Source organism: Martes martes (assembly GCF_963455335.1).
Source record: "Martes martes genome assembly, chromosome: 17".
Taxonomy (NCBI): Eukaryota; Metazoa; Chordata; class Mammalia; order Carnivora; family Mustelidae; genus Martes; species Martes martes.
This window is the reverse complement of record NC_137905.1, coordinates 22,579,941-22,600,249: the sequence shown is the minus strand read 5'-3', so window position 1 is coordinate 22,600,249 and position 20,309 is coordinate 22,579,941.

Sequence of the window (20,309 nt, the reverse complement as noted above, 5' to 3'; positions counted from 1 at the left end):
ATCAGGGAAGAAATATTGCAAAGAACCCTATTGGCTATCTGTCAAATTGTTTGAGTAGCTTCATTAATGTTCACTTTATTTTATGCTGCATGAGAGAAGAGAATTTGAATGTTCTGCTTAACATTTTAGGGCCAGCACCTGGTATAATATCTTATACACAACAAGCACTTGAAAAACTGAAATAAATGAGTAAATGGATGAAAGCAAATTTAAGGCAATGCCTACAAAACAGAGTTACAGAAGACCCCATGGAGTAAAACAGGCAAGACTTCCTAATTTTTAATGTACATCAAAAATAACATAGGGAGTTAATAAACTGCAAAACCCTGGGTCCTACTCCAAATGATTTTGATTCAGTAAATCTAAGATTTACTGCGTATCATGTATTATGGGTGAGTCTGATGGACTTGCTCTAGGAACTTCCCTTTGGACACATTTGGGGAGATTATTAAACACTAAGTTAAAGGATCTAAATTTGCTCTACCGCTGAACAACTTCGTAGAATCAAATAGAATTTCCTGGTTAGGGTTCTCTTCTCAGAAATAAACAAACTGAATGTTAATCATTTCCAAAATAGATGCAATCTAAGGTCTGCACTGAATTTCATTTAAAATAGCTCTGGACGGATGTCTCCAGAGGAAGGAAAAGATGGCGGAGAAGCAGGAGACCATGTTTCAACTGGTTCCCTAAAGCGAGCTTAATATCTACCAGAACACTCTGAACACCCATGAAATCAGCCTGAGATGTAGGATTATACACTTCTGGACCTCTACAGGGGCAAAAGACACCAGTGGAGTGGGAAAGTAGAGTGGGAATGCTCAGACTGATATCAGAGTATAAACAGAAGTGGGGGGAGCCACCAGAACCGACCCATTGGAAAGTAATACCCCAAGAGGAAAGTGTCCTGTGATTGGGGACCAGCATAAACTTGGAGTCTGGTTAAAGCACTCAAAAAGAGCAAATGATCCTAAGGGGCAACTGTTGGAATCAGGCGGTCACAGACATGAGCCTAAGCCAATGGACCCAGGACAGCCACTGCCTAGCAAACACCCATGCCAGAGAGAGTGTGGCGGAGCCTCCAGTTCCTGGTCCCAGAGGCCCTGGTGTTGCGCAGCTTGCACCACTGTTCAGCTGGGTGCACTCCTGCCCCTGCATTAGGCAGTCTGCTGGGCACTCTCTCAAACCACAGCCTTTTGCACTCTGTACGCACTGTGAGACCAGGGTCTGAACTGCACTCCCTGCCTGCACCTGAGAGAGCTCTGCGCCAGTGGTCTCTAGGACCCGCCAAGTGTTTGGATGCTCCCAGCCTGTGCCTGAAGGAACTCAGCGTGATCTCTGGTCAGGATTTCTCTGGGACAGCAACCTGTGCAACCATGAGGTCTAGACCCCAGACAGCAGTCCCAGCAAAGGCAGCCACCAGAAGTGGGCTCCCTGGACCAATATTGCTCATGGTTTTAGTGGCATGGGGGTGCAGAGACAAGCCAGCCACAAGATGGTGGCTGGGGGTGTGTACCCCCTGTGGGAGGTTGCACAGTTCAGCAGAGTTTGCAGAGGGGTCTCTGTGTGTTCTGGACCACCCAGAGGGGAGCAGACTGAGGCTTCTCTCTGAGGCAGAGGTCTGGGTGCAGTTTGGTTTCCACTAAACCTCTGAAAAGCTGCAAAAAGCTTCCAAAGAACAAAACTTCCAGAGAACAAAGCCCAAAAAGCCAGTTTCTGCAGAGCCCAGCCCCTTGATAGGGAGTAGGGCTACTCAGCCCAAGCAAGACTGACTGAAAAACAATACAGCAGGCCCCTCCCCCAGAAAGCAAGCCAAAAGAATGAGAGGATAACCACCACAGGTTTCCCATAAAACTGTAAAACCCCAACATCAGGGGAAAACAATATATTAATCTCCCAGTATTGTCCTAAAACTTGTATATTTCTTAGATACAACTTTTATTTTTAATTCATTCTTACTATTCTTGTTCTTTTTAAAATTTTAAACATATTTACCATTACAACTAGAGGTTTAATACAACATATGCATAATAACTTTTTAACTTGGATTTTTTTCATAGATATACCTGTGTTTTTCTTTTTCTTTTCTATTTTTAAATATACATATAGATATAAGTTTCAAGGTAATCCTCTTTCCCTAATCAATACTACCCCTATATATAAATCAGTTTTAACCTCCCTTCATTTCTGCAAAGCTGAGTCCTTTAACAAAGATATCAAGATATACCCAGGAAGAATCAAAATAACCTTCCTCGACCACATCAAGGATTTATAACCACCCTCCCATCTTTTTCTTCTGTCAGTGTTTCTGTGTATTTGTTTTTGTTCTTCGATTATAAAAATCTTATCCTTGCAGTTCATTTTGACTGGGTTCTTTTTTTTCTCTTTTTTTCTTGCCATTTACTTTTGTTGGTCTTTTTGTTCATCCATTTTTGTTTGTATGCCTTATAAATCTTACTTTTGGGGCTCATTCTGGCTGGGTCTTCTCTTTTTCTCTCTCACTCTCTCTTTCCCTCTCTCTTTTTTCTCTTCTTTCTTTCTTTTTGGTGGTGACTTCCGATTACTCCGAAGCCTTCCAGGGTGAACCTTGCCTGGATCATGGTTGATATACTCAGCTATATCCCCTCAACCACCTCTCACCAAAATGACTAGGAGGAACATCCAACAGAGGAAAAATTCAGAGACTGTGCCCTCTCCATCCGAACTTTTGGATATGGACATGAACAGTATGTCGGAAAGGGAATTAAGGGTAACAATTATCCAGGCAACGGACAGGTTGGAGAAAACCATCAGTGACAACATAGAATCTCTAAGGGCAGAAGTGAAAGTTACCCGGAAGAAGTTAAAAATGCTATCAATGAGATCCAATCTAATTTAAATACTCTAACAGCTAGGGTAACACAGGCAGAAGACAGAATTAGTGACCTAGAGGACAAACTGATAGAGAAAAAGGATCAGGAGGAGGCATGGAAGCAAGAGCTAAGAAGCCATGAAAACAGAATTAGGGAAATAAATGACGTCATGAAACATTCCAACATCAGAATTATTGAGATCCCTGAGGGGTTGGAAAAAGACAGAAGACTAGAAGATATAGTTGAACAAATTCTGGATGAAAATTTTCCCCATCTGGGGAATGGAATCAGCGTTCATGTCCTAGAGGCAGAAAGATCACCCCTGAAGATCAACAAATCTAGAAAGACCTCAAGACATTTGATTGTGAGACTAATGAATCATAATTTTAGACAAGAGCTTCTGTAGGCAGCTAGGGAGAAGAGATTCCTTACATACAGAGGAAGGTCCATCAGAATAATGTCAGACCTGTCCACAGAAACCTGACAAGCCAGAAAGGGCTGGCAAGACATACTCAGGGAACTAAAGGAGAAGAACATGCAGCCAAGAATACTTTATCCAAAAAGGCTGACATTCAGAATGGGTGGAAAGATAAAGAGCTTGCAAGACCAGCAAGGTTGAAAAGAGTATGTGAGCACCAAGCCGGCACTACAAGAAATATTAAGGGGGGGAGGATTCTATAAAAGAAGAAAGAACCCAAGAGTGACAGAGAACAGAAATTTACAGATACAATCTATAGAAACAAGGACTTCACAGGCAACATGATGTAAATATATATATATATATATATATATATATATATATATATATAAAATATATCTTTCAATAATCACTCTCAACATGAATGGCCTAAATGCTCCCATAAAACAGCACAGGACTGCAGATTGGATAAAACGACAGGACCTGTCCATACGCTGTCTACATGAGACTCATTCTGAACCTAAGGATACATCCAGATTGAAAGTGAAGGGATAGAGAAACATCTTTCATGCCAATGGGCTTCAAAAGAAAGCTGGGGTAGTGATTCTCATATCAGATAAATTAGATTTTAAACTAAAGACTGTAGTCAGAGATAAAGAAGGACATTACATCATTCTTAAAGAGTCTATCCACCAAGAAGATCCAACAGTTATAAATAATTATGCCTTCAATACAGGAGCAGCCAACTACATAAGCCAAGTGTTAATCAAGATAAGGAGTCATATTGATATGAATACATTAATAGTAGGGGATCTTAACATGCCACTCTCAGTAATAGACAAATCATCCAAGCATAAAATCAATAAAGAAACAAGAGCATTTTATGACACATTGGAACAGATGGACCTCATAGACATAAACAAAACATTCCACCCTAAAACAGCAGAATACTCATTCTTCTTGAGTGCATATGGAACTTTCTCCAGAATGGACCACATACTGGGTCACAAATCAGGGCTCAAGCGATACCAAAAGATTGAGATTATTCCCTGCATATTCTCAGACCACAGTGCTTTGAGACTGGAACTCAACCACAAGAAAAGGTTTGGAAGGAATTCAAACACTTGGAAGCTAACGACCACCTTGCTTAAGAATGTTTGGATCAACCAGGAAATCGAAGAACCTGAATAGACCAATATCTAGTAATGAGACTGAAGCAGTGATCAAAACCCTCTCAAAAAACAAGAGCCCAGGACCTGACAGATTCCCGGGAGAATTCTACCAAAAATTCAAAGAGGAAATAATACCTATTCTCCTGGAACTATTTCAAAAAATAGAAACAGAAGGAAAACTTCCAGACTCTTTCTATGAATCCAGCTTTACCCTGATCCCCAAACCAGGGAAAGACCCCATCAAAAAGGAGAATTTCAGACTAATATCCCTGATGTATGTGGATGCCAAGATTCACAACAAGATCCTAGCTAATAGGATCAACAGTACATTAAAAAGATTATCCACCAGACCAGGTGGGATTTATCCCTGGACTGCAAGACTGGTTCAATATTTGCAAATCAATCAATGTGATAGATCAAAAGAGAAGAGAGAAGAACCACATGGTCCTCTCAAGTGATGCAGAAAAAGCATCTGACAAGACACAGCATCCATTACTGATTAAAATGTTTCAAAGTATAGAGATAGAGGGAACATTCCTCAACTTCATAAAATCTATCTATGAAAAACCCACAGCGAGTATCATCCTAAAGGGGCAAAAGCTGACAACCTTCCCTTTGAGATCAGGAACATGACAAGTCCACTCTTGCCACTATTGTTCAACATAGTACTAGAAGTCCTAGCAACAGCAATCAGACAACAAAAAAAAATAAAAGGTTTCATATTGGCAAAGGAAGTCAAACTCTCTCTCTCTGCAGATGACATGATACTTTAGATGGAAAATCCAAAAGACTCCACCCCCAAACTATGAGAACTCAAACAACAATTCAGTAATGTGGCAGGATACAAAATCAATGTACAGAAATCAGTTGCTTTCTTATACACTAACAATGAAAATATAGAAAGGGAAATTAGACAATCAATTTCATTTACTACAGCACCAAGAACCATAAGATAACTGGGAATAAACCTAACCAAAGAGGTATAGGATCTGTACTCAAGGAACTACAGAACACTCATGAAAGAAACTGAAGAAGACATAAAAAGATGGAAGAGCATTCCATGCTCATGGATCAGAGGAATAAACATTGTTAAAATGTCTATACTGCTTAGAGCCATCTATACTTTCAATGCCATCCCAATCAAAATTCCACTGGCATTTTTCAAAGAGCTAGACAAACAATCCTAAAATTTGTATGGAACCAGAAGAGACCCTGAATTGCTAAGGAAATTTTGAAAAAGAAAAACAAAACTGGGGGCATCACATTGCCTGATTTCAAGCTTTACTACAAAGCTGTGATCACCAAGACAGCATGGAACTAGCACAAAAACAGACACATAGACCAGTGGAACAGAGTAGACAGCCCAGATATGGACCCACACCTCTATGGTCAACTAATCTTCGACAAAGCAGGAAAAGATATACAGTGGAAAAAAGACAGTCTCTTCAATAAATGGTGCTAGGAAAATTGGACAGCTATGTAGAGAAGAATGAAACTCGACCATCCTCTTATACCATACACAAAGATAAACTAGAAATGGATAAAAGACCTCAACATGAGGCAGGAATCTGTCAAAATCCTAGAGGAGAACGTAGGCAGTAACCTCTTCAACATCGGCCACAGCAACTTCTTTCAAGATATGTCTTCAAAAGCAAAAGAAACAAAAGCGAAAATGAACTTTTTGGGACTCCATCAAGATCAAAAGCTTCTACACAGCAAAGGAAACAGTCAACAAAACAAAGAGGCAACCCACGGAATGGGAGAAGATATTCTCAAATGACACTACAGATAAAGGGCTGATATCCAAGATCTATAAAGAACTCCTCAAACTCAACACACACAAAACAGATAATCACGTCAAAAAAAAAAGGGGGGGCGGGGGGGCAGAAGACATGAACAGACACTTCTCCAAAGAAGACATACAAATGACTAACAGATATATAAAAAAATGTTCATCATCATTAGTCATTAGGGAGATTCAAATCAAAACCACATTGAGATACCATCTTACACCAGTTAGAATGGCCAAAATCAATAAGACAGTAAACAACAAGTGTTGGAGAGGATGTGGAGAAAGGGGAAACCTCTTACACTGTTGGTGGGAATGCAAGTTGGTGCAGCCACTTTGGAAAACAGTGTGGAGATTCCTTAAGAAATTAAAAATGGAGCTTCCCTATGACCCTGCAATTGCACTACTGGGTATTTACCCCAAAGATAAAGATGTAGTGAAAAGAAGGCCCATCTGTACCCCAAGGTTTATAGCAGCAATGGCCACAGTCATCAAACTGTGGAAAGAGCCAAGATACCCTTCAACAGACAAATGGATAAAGAAGATATGGTCCGTATATACAATGGAATATTACGTCTCCATCAGAAAGGATGAATACCCAACTTTTGTATCAACATGGACGAGACTGGAAGAGATTATGCTGAGTGAAATAAGTGAAGCAGAGAGAGTTAATTATCATATGGTTTAACTTACTTGTGGAGCATAAGGAATAACAGGAGGACATGGGGAGAAGGAGAGGAGAAGTGAGTTGGGGAAAATCGGAGGGGGAGACAAACTATGAGAGACTGTGGACTCTGAGAAACAAACTGAGGGTTTTGGAGGGGTGGGAGGTTGGGTGAGCCTGGTGGTGGGTATTATAGAGGACATATATTACATGGAGCACTGGTTGTGGTGCATAAACAATGAATCTTGGAACACCAAAAAAATAAATAAATAAAATTTAAAAAATAGCTCTGACTGCAATAGTCTTTTTTTCTTTTTTCACCTTTGGATCTTACATAAGATTTTTTTTCAAAATTTTCCTGCTGTTGAACCTAATATGACAATAATGACCTGAAATGCAACAAACAAACAACTTTGACAATTTTAGGAATATGTAAGTTTCAAATAAATAAATAAATAATAAATAAATAAATAAAAATTTTAAAAGACCCAAGTTTTAGAAATTACATGATTGATTTTGTTAATGTAGGCACCCTAGACCAAAATAAAATCTGTTTAGGGACCATAAATAAACTATCTTTACAAATTCTATTTACCAAATAACTGCCAAATCAACACTGCTAGCTTGTTACACGTAGAAATACAGAATAAGAGATTTATTTTCAAACAGACTTCCTTTGTTTATTTTTTCCTCCGAAAGAGCTTTTCTTCCTTTATTCTGTTACCAAAACTGCAAAAGCTAGATGTTATTGCTGGGCCTATTGAAATATTCTAGGCAGTAAGTAAAAGATGGAAAGGGAGCCTGATTTCTGATGTTCTAATTCACTAGAATCCAAATAAAGTTTAATTAAGTTAAGGAAAAAAGGAAGAAATACAGTTGAAACTTCAATCATTGTGTGTTGGATTAATTAAAATGGCTAGGAAATACCAACAGAAACCCTGTCATCAGCTGTTGCTTTTGCTTGCAAAATAATTTGTCATTTTGCATCAAACTCTGCCCTGAATGTGCTCAGAGTTAAAGGTTTTGCAACTTGATCAGCTTCCAGACAAACTGGCTCAATCTCTTCTTTGTGGGCTTGGCTGAGGGCCTGTTTCCTGTAACTTGTTTTTCTATCCTCCTGTCTCCTCTCTGCTTCCTCTTCCCACCATCAGGGTCCTGAAGATTCTGAACCGCTATTTCCTGATTTGGCTTATTTCCTTCATGAGCACTTCCCACTGGTCAGACACATTGCTAATGCAGCCAGTGACCTCATAAACGGAATAAATCCAAAGATAAAAATGGATGTGCCAATTTAAAAGAGGTCAAGCAGCAAGTGGGAATCAAGTGTGAACAGCAAGCAGATGGTGATTGCATTTCAAAGAGACTAGTACTTCCAAAATACACGGCTGCCAACACAATTACTATATTGTTGTATTTAAAGAAAATACATTTATAAAGATTATGAATGTAAATCTCATTTAAAATGTAAAACACTTTAAAAAATAAAAATGTAAAGAACTTTAAGAAACTTTTATTTAAGAAGATTTTGTTTATTTATTTATAAGATTTTATTTATTTATTTGACAGAGAGAAAAATCGTAAGTAGGCAGAGTAGCAGGAATGGGGGGGGTAGCAGGCTCCCCACTGAGCAGAGAGCCTGACACGAGGCTCGATCCCAGGACCCTGAGATCACGACCTGGGCTGAAGGCAAAGGCTTAACCCAGTGAGCCACTCAGGCACCCCAGATTTTGTTTATTTATTATTTAGAGAGTAGGGGAGGAGCAGAGGCAAAGGGAGGGGGAAAAATCCCAAGCAGGCTCCATGCTGAGCACAGAGACCCCACACAGGCCTTGATCTCACAACCCTGATATCATGATGTTAGCCAAAATCAAGAGTCAGACACTCAAACTGACTGAGCCACCCTGGAGCCCCAGGAGCTGTTTTAAATGAAAAGTAGATGTTTGAAAATTTAAATCATGATAGATTGACAAATGAATTTCCAGAAAACATTTGATTCCAAGGTGTATATGTGTAATAAATACCCACCCCCACAGCATGCCAAAGTTGTACTGGTGCCCTCACACATCTAGTTGTTTGTATTTCTAATACCAAGAGGCAAAATAAGTAGACAATAACCAACAACATTTCAGATAAAGAAAGGTTCAGAGAGGATCAACTACTTTCCATGGTTAAAGTTCCAGAGCTGGTTGAGCTATCACTCAACTCTAGTTATCCTTAGGTTATTCGCTCTCTCAAATAATAACTATATACGATAGGATAAGAAAGTTTAGAATGACCAGAGAATATGGTAAAGGCTCATGAGCAATTGATTTGACCCCAGCTTTCAAAGATGCAGTTCAATGTTAAGGAAGTTTAGGTTAACGAAGACCATGAACAAAGATACAAAAATGAGGACTTCAGGGGCTGCTGGCTGAATCTTGAGGACTCTGGCCAGGGAGTAAAATGTTAGTTGAAAGATCTGAGTCAGGCTGGGAAAGTTAGTAGGCTGAGACAAAGGCTTTCAGAAAAATGTTATTCATGAACAGCTTGAGAAAAACCTAAATTTAATTATAATTGTCATAAAAATAATATAAAGAGCCAACGTGGGTTTGTATTGCTTGGCTCACTAGTATGGTCGTCCATGCATTTGTCCATTAACTTGCTGAGGCTTTATGCAGTGTGTGCTCTAGGCCAAAACTGCTGTGATCCTGAGGGGTGAGTGGACACTGTGCAAGAAGATAAGCTGAGGGTGCCATTGTCGTGGCAGGGGTAGTGACAGAGTCTTTGTAGAAAGCGATGGTCACACACACACACACACACACACACACACACGAAGAGGTATCTACTGAGATTTGGGTGACAGAGGAGACCACCTTCTGACTGAGCTGAAGCTTGAAAGAACAGCAGAAGCTGGCTAGGTAAACAAGGGATAGATGCAGACACAGTGTACCAAGACAAGGGAGAAGCACATATAAATAAACATCCCACAAAATAGGAATATAAAGCATATCCAGATGTCCAGGGAACTCCAAGGGACTGGGATGACTGGAACATAAGGCTAGAAATGTATTTGGAGGTCATGCTGAGGGACTTCTATTTTATCCTGTAAACAATGGAGACCAAGCAACATCTGTTAACCTGGGGAGAAACCTGATCATATATTTGTTTTAGGAAGATGGCTTAGCCTCACTGTAGAAAATAGATATTAGAGCCTACGAAGGTAGGGGGGAAAGTGGTGGTGGTTGTAATGGGATCAGGAATGAGAAGGAAGGATAAAAGGATGTTCCTCCTACAGATACTTCAATTTTTTTTTTTTTTTACTTTTTTTATTGTCACATTTAAGTGCAAAATAATTTGTGTGCAAAATAATTAAAAATATGATTTGATCACCTTCCTCAAAGTGCTGCAACCCAATCTGTTTGTTTAACAAAATGGAGGGGATCATTGTACACCACCTCCCCTTCCATCCCATTTAAATGAGAAGATTTCTTTCCTTATTTGTGCTTCTGGAAAGATGTTTCTTTTCGAGATGAGTTGGAGGGAACTGGCCCTTCTTCAACAGGTGAAGTGACCCCGGCCTCTGGAGAGGCAGGGTCTTTGACCCCGAGGCTGCTGCAGCCTTTGAATCACTGTCAAGATGTGGCCGGAGTCCCCCAGAGAGAGACTTAGCAGAACCTTGGAAAGATGAGGAGGCATTTTTAATATGTTCAGAAATACTTATCAGTGCAGAAACTGAATGTTTAGAAGCCACTGCAACGAAGATTAAACTAGAGCAATCAGGTTAATGACAGCTAACATTTTACTGAAGACTTTAATACAGGGTAGCATCATTTTCAGCACTTTACAAAGACTTTATTTTATTCTGATAATTCTGTAAGTGTTCTATCAGTCAGGGTCCAGGGAGAAAACACTTAGGATGCTTTCATTAGGGTAATTTGAGAGAGATAAATCAGGCACTGTTTTCAAATGTGTGCTTAAGAAACAGAGAAGCCAAAAGATAGAGTGCTGCCTCTCTGGAATAGAAAAAAAGGGGGCTCTGTTACTACAGTAGCCCTGAAAGGGCAAAGAGAATAAATAGTAATTATAACAGCACAGAGAGGGGAAGGTGCAGCAGGCCATGGAATGGGAGCGGAGACCATAGTGGAGCCACGCCAGTGCCTTGGCCTTGCAAGAGAACCAAAGTTCTGTATTAGCCAGAGTTCTCCAGGGGTAAAAAAAAGAGAACCAGTAGGAATGATCGATGGATCTATCTATAGGTCTATCTATTTACCTACAGATTATCTGTCTATCTAGATTTATTATTTTTTGAATTGGTGTATGTGATTATGAGAGCTGGAAAAGTCCAAAATGGGTAGGGCAGGCTGGCAGACAGGAATCTCAGGCATAATTTCTACATCAGTCCTGAGGCATTGTTCTTTCTTCTCTAAAAAGCCTTAGTTTTTGCTCTAAAGATCTTCAAGGGATTGGAGAAGCCCTATTCACATTATGGAGGTTAATCTCCTTTTCTAAAGTCAAGTAATGTACATGTAAATCATATCTACAACTTACCTCTAGGGCAATACTTAGAGTAATGTTAGATGAAACAACGAGGCAGCAGAGAATTTAACCAACAGAATTACCCAAACTTCTTCTTCTTCTTCTTCTTTTTTTTTTTTTGCCCTTAAAAAATACCTTTAATCAACCAGGCACAATGTGTGCCAAACTTCTTTCTTATGAATGGATTTATCTGAGAGGCAAATGTGAAAAAGTTGTAGACATTCGATTTTAGACAATTCATTATGTTTCTCTACGATAAAGTGGGACACACATGGGTCCAGTGATAACAAATAGTGATTTTTTTTTTAAGGGATTTTTTAAAAAAAGATTTTGTTTATTTGTCTGAGAGAAGAGAGTACGGGGGGGGGGGGGGGGCGGGGAGGGGGCAGACAGAGAGAGAGAAGCAGACTCCCTACTGAGCAGGGACTTGGGATCATGACCTGAGCTGAAGGTAGACACTTAACTGATTGAATCACCCAGGAGCCCCACAAATAAAGATTTTTTTAAAAAAGAATGTTGTTTTCTTTACTGGTATGACAGATTATAGCTACTACCCCAGCTATCTCACATACTAGTTGGTTTTTCCAGATAGTTTCTCCTTCTACTGACAAACAGCTGTAAGTTTCCTAACAGAAAGAAACTCTAATCACCCAAACTCTGATGCTTGTATGTGAAGAGGGATGTTAATTGCTCTGAGGTTTTGTATTTCTTCGCTTGCTTTGTTTTGTTTCATTTTCAAAGTCAGGTTACACCATTTTTTCTTCTCTTTGAAATGTTCTTATTACCTCATCTTATTACCTCATACTATTTTGCACAAATTGAGTGCTTGATTTCTTCTTGGTACAGGGAGGACAGAATGGGCTAAGTGTTTTAGATACTGACTTCCAGGGTATAAACCTGTTATTTCCCAACTGCTTTCAGATCAGGGGTTGCCCCAGTTATCCTGTAAAAGACCACGTCATAAATATTTTGGGCTCTGAAGGCCATATGGTCTTGTCACTGTTGTACTCGACACTGTCACTATAATACTTAAGGAGCCATGGACGCTATGGTAGTACGTGGGAATGATTTTGCTCTTATTAAATTTATTTATGAACTGGAGTTTACATTTCATATAATTAATGCTCTTCTCTTCACAAAAATTGAAAAAAAATAAATAAAAACCGTCCTTAGCTCACAGGCTACCCTAAAACAAGTGGTATGCCAGGTTTGGTCCTTAGGCTATAATTTGCTGATTCTGGCTTTTAGGCAAATCCTTTTATGAGACCCAAAAGGCCACTTCCTAGAGGAGATGCATTGCATATGCTAATTTTTGAACAGATTTATTGAGGTATAACTGATATATATCTATATCTATATCTATATTTATATATGTGTGTGTGTGTACACACACACATATATATACACACACACATATATAGATATATAAAATACACATATTCAATGTATACAATTTGAAGAATTCACTGCTTGAGAAAGAAAAGATCAGACAGCATCTGACATTTGCTGTGCATTTATTGTGTAGGTTGTTTTATGTAGGTTTCCTCACTTAGTCCTCTCAGATGCCTGAGGACACCAGTGTTTCCCTTCCCTTTGTGTAATCTCTGTTGGTTTCACTGCAAAACAGAGTACACCATTAAGGAAACAGACTGTGGAGAGAGCCTGTGGGTAGCACCTTCCCCCGCTTTATGCAATCCACCAGAGCTGACTTTGGGATCTAGAGGCGTCTTGGTCATGACTTTGACTCTTAATGATAATGAATAAGGAGGTTCAGGCCAATGCAAATAGCTAAAGGCAAGTTATATGCTTTATTTTCAAGTATTTCAAAAAGCAAATTCCTTAAAGAGTGGTTCTCAAACTTAGCCAAACAATAATAAGCCTGAAAAGACTCTAAAGTTCCTAGCACCAAAGCTACAACTTAAAGCAATTAAATGAAACTCTTTGAAGGTGAGATCCAGTTGCCAGTTTTTGAAAAACTCTCTAGGATACTCAAATTTATCGGCAAGGCTGAGAACTGCTGTTCTAAAACAAGCGCGCCACATTCAAAAGTACAGCACTGTAGCTGTAAGATACATTTGGACTGTAGGAAGTACAAGCATGTTGTCTGTGTATATATGTACACACATGTGTGCGTCCATGTGCGCACACACACATGACAGCCAAATATTCAGTATTATCTGTCTTTTCCAGTACAAAAAAAAATTCATCTAATATTCTAATCCTGTATTTAAAAAAAAAAAAAAAAATCCTTGCAATTTGTCTCTACAGCTACTGCACATCTCCCCCTGGTAATTCTTGCCAAAAATATAGTTCAGCAGCTAGAAATTCAGGGAAGAGAAAAGAGGTTTTCAAGTCAAAAACATACATTTATATCATATATGCCTACCTACCTACCTACCTATCTAGCTATCTAACAAGAGAGAAGGGAAGTGGAGCCTTATTCTTGATTTGTGTATAAGCTCATACTATCTGATTTTTGAATCAGAAAGTGTGTGTTAGCAAAATCAATCTATATAGGTAGATTCTGCACTTTTATCCAAGGCTACTGTGTCTGGTCAGAACCTGGTAACAAGGTAGTCAGATCTGTGCTTCAGAAGGAACATTACTGACTGGCGAGCAGGACAGATTCCTCACTTGTGAGGAGGTGATGAGGTCGAAGGAAAGCAGCCGTTAGGAGGTAATTACAACTGTGCACATGGGAGCTGAGGAATAAATCGGGAAGCTCCAGTAGAAATGGAATATATTCAGTGAGATTTTATAACTGACTCAATGTGAAAGATGGACTGCAAGTTTCTAGGCCACTTGAAATGTTGAGGCATATGATTTAAATTCTGGGATATATGTCACAATGGCCTTGCCTGGCTGTGGTTTTATTTTATTTTATTTTATTTTATTTTATTTTTTTGGCTGTGGTTTTATTAACAACAATTAAATATCTAAACACTGGTGAATAGGCCAAGGAAAGTGTTTCTTTAATAATTCAGTGATCAAATGAAATAACCTGGTCCTAAATGAAGTAGAGTTAGGGCTCAAACTTACTTTGGAAAATGTCTGGACCCTCCAATTTATTTCAGGAGATTTTGGTTTAAGAGGATTCATTTAGGGGGCACCTGCATGGCTCATTTGGTTGAGTGTCTGACTCTTGGTTTAGGCTCAGGTCATGATCTCAGGGTCCTGGGATTGAGTCCTGCACTGGGCTCGGTGCTCAGCGGAGAGGAAGGGAAGTGGTTCTGCTTGGGCCTCTTTCTCTCCCTCTCTTGCTGCCCCTCTCCTGCCTGTGTGTACTCTCTCTCTAAAAATAAATACTTTTTTAAAAAAAAGATGATTCACTTAATTTGCTGCAGGTTATAAGGAAATTCACATGAATTTTAAGAATCAGTCTGTAAGGCAGCAAACGATTTACTGTGCCCTGAAGAAGTTATTTTGAGTATAAAATACCCTTAATATTTAAGTATAAAATACCCTTAATATATGGCAACAGATGTCCATTGATTAATCTTTTTATTATTATTATTATTATTTTTATTTTAGTAAGCAATTTTGAATTTGTTTTAAGTGGTTTTAAATTTCCAAATTGTTGCTATTTATTAACATTTTTTTTCATTAAAAATCTACTTACATCCCCCGTCCCATGTCCAGTGTGGAGCCCATCATGGGGTTTTAACTCATGACCCTGAGATCAAGACCTGAGCTGAGATCAAGAGTCAGACACCTAACTGAGTGAGCCACCCAGGCATCCCTTTAAGTCCCTAGTTTTAAGATTTTCTTTTTATTGGGGCATAATCTGTATAAAATAAAATATACGGATTCTAAGTATAATTTGAATGTTGGCAATTGAATACTTTCATATAACCACTCAAACTAAAATTTAGAACATTTCCAACATCATGTCCCACTATAATCAGCCTCATCCTCTCTCACCCTTATGCTATTTGATATCGACAAGCAATTCATGATAAAAAAAAATACAACAATATTTAAACTTTACATGTCAAGTAGTGTAACAGCTCCATATAAGTCAAAACATGTTAAAGCTTTAGAAAAAATTACTTAAAAACTCAAATATGAAAAACCTACTTATAGGACCATGGAAGCATCAATTATTCCAGTAATAAGCTGATATACTATTAATATGTGGAGAACAATATATCTTCATATTTTAGCACATCTTGAAGGAAGAGGTATATTGAGGCCCAGTATTTACTAACAACAACAACAACAACAACAACAAAAACAGGTATTCTCTTTGGGTTGTCTACATATTTGAGTTCTGCTAATACCTCACTTATTTTAAGGTGGGCAGTTTATTTCCTCTGAATCTGGTTAAAGGTTTGGTGTTTAATTGCAGTCTCCTGTTATGAGGAATTTTATTGTTCCTAATGCCTATGGCAAGTTTACTATAAAGAAAAACATAAATTCCTAAATAATTTGAAGTGATCTGCAAGTTTCATTTAGCCAGAAGCACTAAATAATAAAATATAAAATCCAAAACATAATACTTAATGCATGATCTATCCTCAGTCTGACATGCCTCTGTTTGCTGACTACTCCCCATGTTAGGTCTGCATTATTGAGAACTCCAGTCTTCAGTCAATTAGGGAAAGAGGTGGTAATTGAGTATGTGAGAAACATGAAAAGCCCTGAATAATCTAGAAACAGAATTCATGCAAGTGGAGATGGACTGCAAGATTTCTGATAGGCAAAAGTCTGCTTTTGACTACATGTGGATACTCAGTAACAATGTATGAGGATCTCCTTTTTTTTCCTGCGTGGACCCATTATTTTTCCTCCAGCCCTCTCTGTGTTCTAAAAAGTAGAAAAGTCTTGCTATTGAAATTTTCTGTTTTGCTTTCTGTCTCCTCCTGGTTTTACAGGCTTTTCGAGGCAAAGGCCATAATTTATTCATAGTTTTCCACCTGATAGAGGATTGAGTGCTCGGTACATTGGAGGCAGACCATAAATGCGTATTGTGTCATACACCAGCCTTTCCCCCCATCTTTTCTAACAAAAGCCAAACAAAGCAAGAAAAACAGAGCTCCGTATCATATTGCAATAGTGAAGGGTAATCTGAAAAGAAGTTGACTAAATGCCAGATATGCAAGTCATTTCCAAATGAAAGGTGGTGGATAACCAAAGGCACAAAAAGGGTCCAAGCCTTAGAGAGTTAATAGTGGTTGGTTGGAAAATAAAAGAATCTTTGGCCAAAAAATACCCTACAGCTGGAAGGATGTAAACATGAATATAACGTGTAGGAAGAAAGCAGTGTTCATGGGCATGTGACTTGGATAGCCACACAGGGCTCCATGCTTTGCTTAATGTTCTGTTGTCACTACCTTGAAATTCTTAACACAGTTTGAATAAGAAACGCCACATTTTCATTTTTTGCTCGGCTTTTTAAATTTTGTAGCTGGTCCAAGAAGAAAGGTTTTGTAGGATGTCGAAGAACTGATCCCACTTTCCTTTGTCTTCAGTAATTCTTCAATAGCACAGCTACCCTTTTTGATTTTAAAATATCGTATATATGTATGTGCATATATGTGTATACCTTCAAAGCAATGTATACTCCTTTTATGAAACTGTTAAGACTCGAGAAATATATAAAAGCCCCCAAATTCTCAGAAATTCAACACTTATGAGCTGATATTAACATTTTTAATATACTCATCATATCCATTTTCTATATACTCTTCTCAAAAAAGTTAAAATAACTAAAATAACTCTCAAACAACCCCCTCCCCACTTTTCTTTTTTCTTTAGTTTTTTATCATAAGTAAATACTTTCATAACATTATACTTAAATGGCTAAATGATAATCCAACCATATGGATATAATATTATTTGACTTTCTCATTTACCATGTTTCAATATTCTTTTGATTTCACTGTTATTTTCCTACCTCAGTTGTTAAGCTTGCCTTGGGAGGCATCTGAAGTTTAGAAAAATAACAAGAAAGAATACTAAAAATTGGATTTCCCAAAGAATTAAGACATAATTTTCCCCTACATGTAGAATGTAATATTCATGATGTAGCATATAACCTATTTGTTCACTAGATATTGGTAACATTGTTTGACTGTTATTAAAAAGACATTGAAATCTGTGCTTCTCTAAGTGGCATTCTTAAACTACATCTCCATAGTTTCATGTGAGTCTCAAACCCACTTCCAATAGGATCATTTAGGAAATTGCTTTAGCAACTATTTTGTCATGTTTTTTGGAAATCTGCATTTGTTTTCCTCCAATACTGTCAGGAGACATGGGCAAGATTATAAATAAAACTAATATGACAACTGCCTATTCACTGTGAAATATATTAAGTGCATTACACCTTTATTGTATATAGCCTTTGTAACATTTCACATGCTGGCCATTACCAACTGAAGTCACTTTTTGTTTTAAGGAATAGAATGCCAATCAAAGTCCAAGAAGTTTTTTGAGACGTGGATCCCTTTGATTTAGAGTTTGGACCCTAGACTGTACTCATCATTCTCAGGAGATCAGATTAAAACTATCTTTTTAAAAAATTTAAATTCAATTAGCCAACATATAGTACCTTTCAGATGTAGTGTTCAGTAATTTATCAGCTGTGTATAATACCCAGTGTTCATCACACCACATGTCCTACTTAATGTCCATCACCCAATTACCTCATCCCCTCACGTACCTCCCCTCTAGCAACCCTCAATTTGTTTCCTATAGTTAAGAGTCTATCATGGTTTTTCTCCCTCTCTGATGATTTACCCTTTGGTTTTCTCTCCTTCCCCCTGTGATCTTTTGCACTGTTTCTTATATTCCACATATGAAATATGGAGTGGAAAGCATATGATGATTGTCTTTCTCCGGTTGGCTTATTTTGCTCAGTATAATACACTCCAATTCTACTCATGTCGATGTAAATGGTAAGAATTCATCCTTTCTGATGGCTGAGTAATACTGTATGTGTGTGTGTGTGTGTGTGTGTGTGTGTGTGTGTATGTGTGTATAAATGCATACCACATCTTCTTTATCCATCTGTCGATGAACATCTCTGCTCTTCCCACAATTTGGCTATTGTGGATACCTGTATGGTGCCCCTTTGGATCACTACATCTGTATCTTTGGGGTAAATATTTACTAGTGCAATTGTTGGGCTACAGGGTAGCTCTATAGATTAAAATTATCTTTGGGTACTACTGTGAAATTAAGGCTCAAATGTACAATAGGAAAATGGGACTAGTCCAATAAAAACTTTATAGAGTCATTGAAACACTAACCACTTTTCTCTACAAATCAGGCAGATGGCTTTCTACCATAATTGTAACTATGTTGCCACTACTGCATCATAACAACAAACACTCCTAAGTCATTACAAAGAGCACAGAGTCTGTGTAGTGTTTTTTATTAAATGGTCTGGAGATTCAAAGACAAGGTGTATACTGGCTGGATTTGGCGAAGACATGTTCTGCAGGGAGTGTGTTAGTTGACTCTTATTTCCAATATCATCACTATACTAAGCACTCTGAATGAAGATTAGCTGGGCTCTTGCTATATGGCAAGAGCTACTCTATACTCTCAGCATTCAGTGTTTCATTCAATTCTCACAAATTTCCTAAGACAAAGGCATTATTTTTACCCCAGTTTTAGAAGCAAGGGCCTCAGATTTAGAAACATGTAAGAGCTTGTTCATGTTTATACAGCTATTAAATTGTGGAGTTGGGTTTGAATAATGTTAGTAATCTGAAATCATAGTCCCTTTTTATTATGATTATGCTGAGGTTTGCTCAAATTTTCCAAATTCCCCCAGGCCAGTGTCTTATCTAACTATAACATATTATCAAAACCAAGAGATTAACACTGGCATGATACTATTAACTAGACTATAGAATTTCCCTGGATATCAGCCATTTTTACATGTATTCTTGTATGTATGTGTGTATGACACTTTATCACATGTTAAGATGTGTGTAAACACCACTGAAATCTGCTTAACGTTTCACTTCTGCGAGAGTAACAACTTGTACCTAGGAATTAATTTAGTCATGTGAAACCCAACCATGGAATAAAACAGGATAAGACTTGCAAGTCTGGAGTTACCTTGAAAGCCTGAACAGGCTTTAATCTTAGCAATCCACAGAGAAGAGAATCTACAGAGATGAGTCAAATAAAGTCCTTTGAAAGAGATGAGGGGTCTCAAGGAAATTACAACAGGTGATAAGTGTAAGGAGACAGAAGTGGAATTCAAAACAGGGCACAAATCCAAGGGGCAGGAATTTGCAGAATGTGGTGGATGGCAGTGTGAGAGTCTTAAACTATTATTACAGTGGAGGTGATTATTTTTAATGGTTTTTCTTTCTAGTTACTGTGCATAACTAAAGTAAGTGGAGAGGATGAGCCCAAAGGAGTAGGGTTGTGATAGGCAATTTTGTCTTCAAATAAACTATGAAGTTGATAGAAAATGTGTTCCAAAACCTGGCACAAGAAAAATAGCATCATTCCTGCATTACAGAGTTCATTCTCCTATATACTGATATTGAATTACTTGATGACGGCACTGGTACCTGTTTCTTCCAAGGTGTGGTTGAACCCTGGTTCTATCTGTTATTGGAGGTCAGGGGGATTAGCTGGAGAACAGTGGATTGGCAATGGCGAAACTCTCTCAGCAATGAAAATAGTGAGTCTGCATGCATTGCATGGATAAACATGTCAGGATTATCCAGCCACTTTATTTATTTATTTATTTGTTTATTTATTTAGTTACTTATTTATTATTTAATCCAGCCACTTAAGATGAAAAAACAAAACAGCACTCCCCAAAAATGTGTCAAAACTTATTTTTGTGTCATTTGCAAATGGAATGCTTTCTCTTTACACTCTTACTTTTAACACCTGACCTTATTCAATCAAATTAAAATACATTAATTTA